This window comes from Myotis davidii, unplaced genomic scaffold, assembly GCF_000327345.1.
Source record: "Myotis davidii unplaced genomic scaffold, ASM32734v1 scaffold560, whole genome shotgun sequence".
NCBI lineage: Eukaryota > Metazoa > Chordata > Mammalia > Chiroptera > Vespertilionidae > Myotis > Myotis davidii.
Genome location: NW_006294418.1, coordinates 3,633,459 through 3,639,634, shown reverse-complemented (window position 1 = coordinate 3,639,634; position 6,176 = coordinate 3,633,459). Strand labels below are relative to the sequence as shown.

Genomic DNA, 6,176 nt, shown 5'->3' with positions numbered 1-6,176 from the left:
TTCTTCCTTTTTATTGGCTAAACCTGGCAACTCTAGTGCCACCTCCAAACATGTAAAGAAAGAGCAGCTTTTTAAAACAAGCCAGTAATAAATGTTCTGGAATATTGTGCTAAAAGTTCTAGGACTTTTAAGTAGCAGCAATATTTCAATAAATTAATGTGTGAATTAACTAATGGTTTGCATATTGTTTCCTTAGGCACATTTCTAAAAACTTTTCAAAGCGCTTCAAAGATTTATTTTGTCACAACATGGCAAGTTGTGTATTGAAAAGACACTGTGATGGTAAACAGGGAAACTCATTTCAAATAATTTCAAATGAGCTTGCAAAAGACTCCCATGTACTTGTTAAGAGTCAACTATACATACTTTCAAATGTTTTCATCTGATTCACTTAAATAATCTCTTATAAATAAAATTTAAATCAACTCCTAAATCCCAGCTCAGTTCTGCAGAATTCCCCTCTGAGGAGAAACATCGGACAACCACACGCAGAGTCCCTCCGTTTTAGTTGCAAGTCTTGTTTCAGCTCACCTTCCAAAACAACTCAGTCAAGAAGAAATCTTCTGGCAATTCCCACTTAGAATGGCAAGCAATCCCTGCCTTTTCATTCATTCACTCATTACCCCGCTAAAAAGAGAATGTGCAGTTACCAGAATTTTAGACCATTAGTGCTCCAAGAGTGTTCTAAATGCAAACCTATAAGGGGAAAGTAAAAACAAATCAAAGTTAATTGTGACTGGCTGGAACAAAATGCTTAAATCGATAGGAGGATGGCTCATCTGCTCATCATTTCCCCATTACCTGGGAGACCAATACCTCCTGCTGGGCCTGAGTTTTGATACAGATATGCTGTTGCCTGCGCTCTCCCGACGCACAGTAAGGAGGCCCAGCCCTCCCTCTCCGGCTCCCTCTCTCATTATCCTCTGCACCTAATCAGCTATTCACTGACTCATTCTTGTTTCTTTCTGGGTTGTGTGTCCTTCTCTGCTGTGGGGCGGGGAGGGGGTCATGTACGCAAGGCACACTACAGAGCTATGAACTTTATTACTATGAAGCTCAGGGCCCTCCTGCAAAGCACTCAGAGGAGGCACCCCGTATCTGTCTGCGAATCACTGTCTTCTTTCAATGGGGCTCCCCACTGACCACTGTGATTTTTCAGAAACTCCTCAAGTAAGCTACCCCTCCTTTCACAATTCACCCCTTGAAATAACATCTTGTTGCTGAAGAGAAATAAAGCCCTCTAATTTGGAAGTAGTGAGTGTCCCCGGACACAGTGTCCAGGGGAAGGCCATGGGGGAACAGCAACGGGCTTAGGAAAGCTGTGCATGTTCTTAGCTCTCATCAATCCAGGCTGAAGTGTTAGGACAGTGGTTCTCAACCTGTGGGTCGCGGCCCTTTTGGTGGTCGAACGACCCTTTCACAGGGGTCGCCTAAGACCGTCCTGTGTATCAGATATTTACATTACGATTCATAACAGTAGCAACATTACAGTTATGAAGCAGCAACGAAAATGATGTGATGGTTGGGTCACAACATGAGGAACTGTATTTAAAGGGCCAGAAGGTTGAGAACCACAGTGTTAGGAAAAAGTCCACCTCATCTCTAACCCTCTGCTGCCTCTCAAATGCCCTTCACCGTAGCCAGCATCCCCCAAACGGGATGTAACATGCATCTGCCATTGAAGGTCCGCATGCATCTCTGAATCAGATACACACACAGCAAATTTAAATGTCTGTCTGTCCAGACAGGATGGTTGTATAGAGACATAACCTCTTTTTTTGTGTGTGTGACAATTATCCAAATGACAATCTTGCAACTAACTATACGTTACTGTTATTATTATTAATTTCCACGGTGGGGTGGGGGAGGCTCACAAAGTTTTGAAAGAACTATTTTTTCTTATTCTATTTCACAATTAAATGGATGTTATGCAACTGCTATCACCATATATTTACTGGCAATTATCCTCGTTTAGCATTCTAGCTATTTTTTTTTTCTCGTGTATGTAGATTACCTGATGGAAAAGTAAAGAGATGACCACATGTGTACGGCAGCCCATCATGGACTGAACCTGCATTAATTGTAGTATACATAGCACTTTTATTCATAATAACTGGAAAGAACTTAGCCAACTGCACTCGAATAGGCTAAACATGCAAAGGTTAGAAATACAGTTCCCACTTTAAAATTGGAGTGTAAATAAAACGGAAACGCCTAGGAGCACACTGATACAGTAGGGGAGAAATAGCGCAGCACACAGGATGGACTAGAGGAAAATTGTGATGATGTACAAAAGGGAAATGAATAAGATACATCTGGTAGCCAGCTTTAGCCCTTTCCATTGACGGTTGGCGTGCGTTCCCCCTACCGCTTCCTCAATGCATCCTTTTATTATTTTTTTTAGGAAAGGTCATTCATAACCAATAACAATGTTACAATGATAGTAAGTGTAGGATTTAAGATCCATTTTTTTAAAGCACCTTTAACAAACATCAAAAAAGCCACCATGGGGTGGGAGGGAGGTAGTTACCTAGCTCAAGGTTTTATTTAGTGACAGTTCCACTTTTTCACTCACCGCCTGCAAATCAGCATTTTTAGTGGACAAAGGGCTCAGCAGCGGCCTTATATGATTGCTTCTTTTCAAATGGTAATGGCTAGCCTAACTCCTCTGCCAGGTTTTTCTAACCAGAGCACAAATTGCAGTTTACAAGGCTCGGAGGGGGGAAAAAAACCTTAGCTGAATATCTTTTTTTTTTATTCGACAAACTGACATGTAAATTACCCTTTAAGTGCTCCACTCTAGGACTCTGATCATCTCCTAATTGTCACAGTCAATTGTAGCCAACAGTCTCTTCAATCCCAAGCGCTTTGACAACAAGCACAAGGATCACAGCAGAATCAGCTCCCTTCAATATCCTTCTGTTTAGGATGCTACAAAACGCCTGAAAGAGAAAGGTGTAAGGGCATCGCTGTAGAGGAAACTGAGAGTAGCAACGATTACAATAGTCATTTTCTCCATCTTTAACATTATGCTGTAGACGCTGCCTGGTCTCTAATCACATGTGCAGAGCAAACATGTAAACCTCCCGGGCAATTAATATGCTCTTAAAGATTAGCCTGATGTGTGAGTTTTACCAACAACACTGTCTCCACGGCTTAGAAAAACTATACCAGTTATGGGATAGCAATCGTTTCATAGCAGCTTGAGCATCAAAAACTATTATCAAACATATTCTATATTTAGAGCATCAATTCCCAAGCACACTTTTTATTATTTAGTTTGGTGCAATGATTCACTGCTCCCCCAAACTAAATAGCCCATTGAAAGAGTTTTTATTATTATTATTATTAATCTGGAGATGTCCAACTGAAAATGTGCCCCCAAATAAATAAGAAATGTAACATGAAAACTAATTTCAAAAGAATACTGTTTCCCCTCCTAGAGGTAACTCTGTCATATTGCTTTACTGGGGACAAACTAATTAAAAGTCATTACATGATCTACAAACATGATTCCTAAATAAGATGTACTTGCTAGGATCATTACTTAACAAACTATGACAATTCTTTCAAACTGAAGTAGTTATCATACATCACTAACTTCTTTGAGAGATTATTTATGCTTTTCTCAATAGATAAGAAATTTATTCTATCAAACACAGCAATATAAATAATTTGGTGGAAAGAGAAACTTTAATAATAAATCTGTATAAAATAGCTGCTTTAAAAATAACCCAAAGGTTGTCCGGGAGGGGAAAAAAAAGGCAAATGGAGAGAAATCAAAGGGGCCTGTGACACTCCCGCTACAGCTGGTCTCGTTGTACCAGGTATTACACACACGCAGTGTGTAAGGTCACGCGCTGATTGACAGCCTTACCATGCTGGAGAAAAGAACTGAAGAAAAAAAAATAAAAGAGGCAGCACGTACCCCAGGTTCCTTTTCAGCTAGTTCACTCAAATTCCCCTCTTGGGGTTTCCCATCCTCCCCTCAATTTCACCTTGAATTCTGAGGTTTGATTGAAGAGCTCCATGGAAGGGTCTATTACAGATTGAGGAGTGATCCATTTTACATCTGAAGCGCCAAAGAGCTACTTGTGAGGCGTCTTTGAGTGCATTTATCTCACATGTGAAGCTTTCTGCAAAATCAATATGGGTATTTCTCAGTTTGACAAGTCAACATGAAATATCACATAATGATAGAAAAACAGAGTTGTACATTTAAACACACCCAATACAGTTATCTATGACCAAGCTTATAGGTATGACTCATGGATATCCTTGAGTATGCCTAATCTAAACGTGTCCTGAGAGCTGGGCTAAAGTGCACAGAGAGAGAAACGGACTCCTCACCATGTTTCTGGCTCCTCCTCTGTCCTAACTGACCCAGGGTTTGTGGTGCAGGGAGGGCATGGGCAGGAATCATGGCCTTTGTTCCCAATCTGAGAGAGATATGAGAAGTGGGAAGAAAATAACCAGAGGTGAAAAAGAGGAAGGAAACAGACCGAAGAACTATAAAGAACTTCAAATTTAACTAATTGGCAATAACTGGACAAAATGGTCACCCAAAGAACAGCAACCAGGTCTCAAGTACCCACAACCACCACAGCCAGCACTGGCAGAATAACTGGCATATTTGCTTCAGTGTCCGACAATCTTTGACTGAATTCCAGGTCTATTTTACCATCTGCATAAGTTTGAGGAAGATAATTTAACTTCTCTAAATCTCTGGTTGTTGTGTGTGCGTGTGTGTGTTTCTCACAATGATATTAATCTGATTCACCTTATAAGGTTTTGTAAAGATTAAACTAGAAGATGCACATAGCACCTGGCACATGGAAAACATTCAACTATTTGTAAATATTGATGAAATTATTATACTTTCCTTAAACCTAACTGCAAAGCCGTTGGAGTTCTAATTAGGTGCCATCTCTACTGTTCCCTGGACCCTTTCCACATGTTTAATGTCCCCAAGTTGTAGATGACAGTCCTTCTCAGAGGGTGTGCCCACCGTATTAACGCGGATGTAAGTCCCAGTAGAGGAGAGCAGACACCCGCATTCTCTTGTCTTAAAAACAGTCTTCCTCCAACCAGGAACTGTCCCCATCAACCACGAGAGGGGAAGAGAATCAGAATCAGATGGGGTTTTGAGAAAGGGAAAGAACCCAGGCCTAAAGACCAAATCAGCTGATCAATTCAAACAATGAATGAGGTAAAGAATGCAGCATGTGGTTTTTCTTCATATGCCAATGTGTTATCGTGGAACCTGGGGTTATCACTGTACACTCCCCCACAGGAAGGACCTTCGAGAAAAATAACTCCCGGAGCATATAGGCAGCCCAGATTTAGTGAAGTAGCTCACTGCAGCTGCATATTCTTTCCCATTACATTTTCCTCTGGTCCATCACTACCCAAGTAGCATCAACACCATCTGTACTCGATTATTTGTGTTTGGATCCACTAATTTGTAGATTGTTTACAACATATTTTAAATTTTAGATGAACTCTCATCACCACTCACAATAAGCCCAGAGTAGGCAAAACATCTGATATGAGTTTAGAGACATGAAAATTCATGTTAATATCAAAATAAGAAAAGCATCATTATATAAAATTCAATGGAAGTTTAAAAACTCTTATCCTATATTTCAAAGTCAAATGACTAAATATAGATGACTTTCTATTTAGTACATGCAGTATTGTTCATTTTTTTAGCTACCCTACTGTTCTCCATTATTAAAATTAAGCTATAGCTTTCATTCCAAAACCAAATTAAAATATTTTATTAAATGCTCATATAGAATTACAAGAACAAATTGAAACAATTTCCTACTTAAAAAGGGCATTTCCTTGAAATTTTTAATTTATTTGTTTTGGACTCAAAATACAGTTTTAGCAAGGAAACAAGTTTATAAATGATAATTAAGTTCCCAGATTGACACATCAAAACCAGTTTAATAAAGTTTACCTGAAAAAATGCTAGAACATGTCTTAAGTGACTCTAGGTAATACAATCTACAAATTTAACCCTGTATGTAGAGATTTGCAAAGTATCATCAAACCTTGAGTTTTTAAATTTTGAGACATCAGGCAAGAAATCTGATGGAAAGATGGAACATCCAGCAGTTCAGATCATCACTATTCTCATCATCACATCAGCACCATCCTTATCATTATCA

The 6,176-nt window shown here is 39.4% G+C and overlaps 1 long non-coding RNA gene across 2 annotated transcripts; it reads right to left on the bottom strand.

The window, feature by feature from the left end:
* Window positions 1-286: 286 nt before the first annotated feature.
* Window positions 287-5,625, bottom strand: LOC107183909. 2 transcript variants are annotated; one of them, XR_001514730.1, is made up of 5 exons: window positions 5,009-5,621; window positions 4,351-4,439; window positions 3,999-4,136; window positions 2,783-2,942; window positions 287-696 (listed from the first exon to the last, which is right to left on the bottom strand). It is a non-coding gene; the product is annotated as an uncharacterized LOC107183909 (long non-coding RNA). The 2 variants fall into 2 exon arrangements; XR_001514731.1 differs by lacking the exon at window positions 287-696 and having other exon boundaries at window positions 2,005-2,942; window positions 5,009-5,625.
* Window positions 5,626-6,176: the final 551 nt, after the last annotated feature.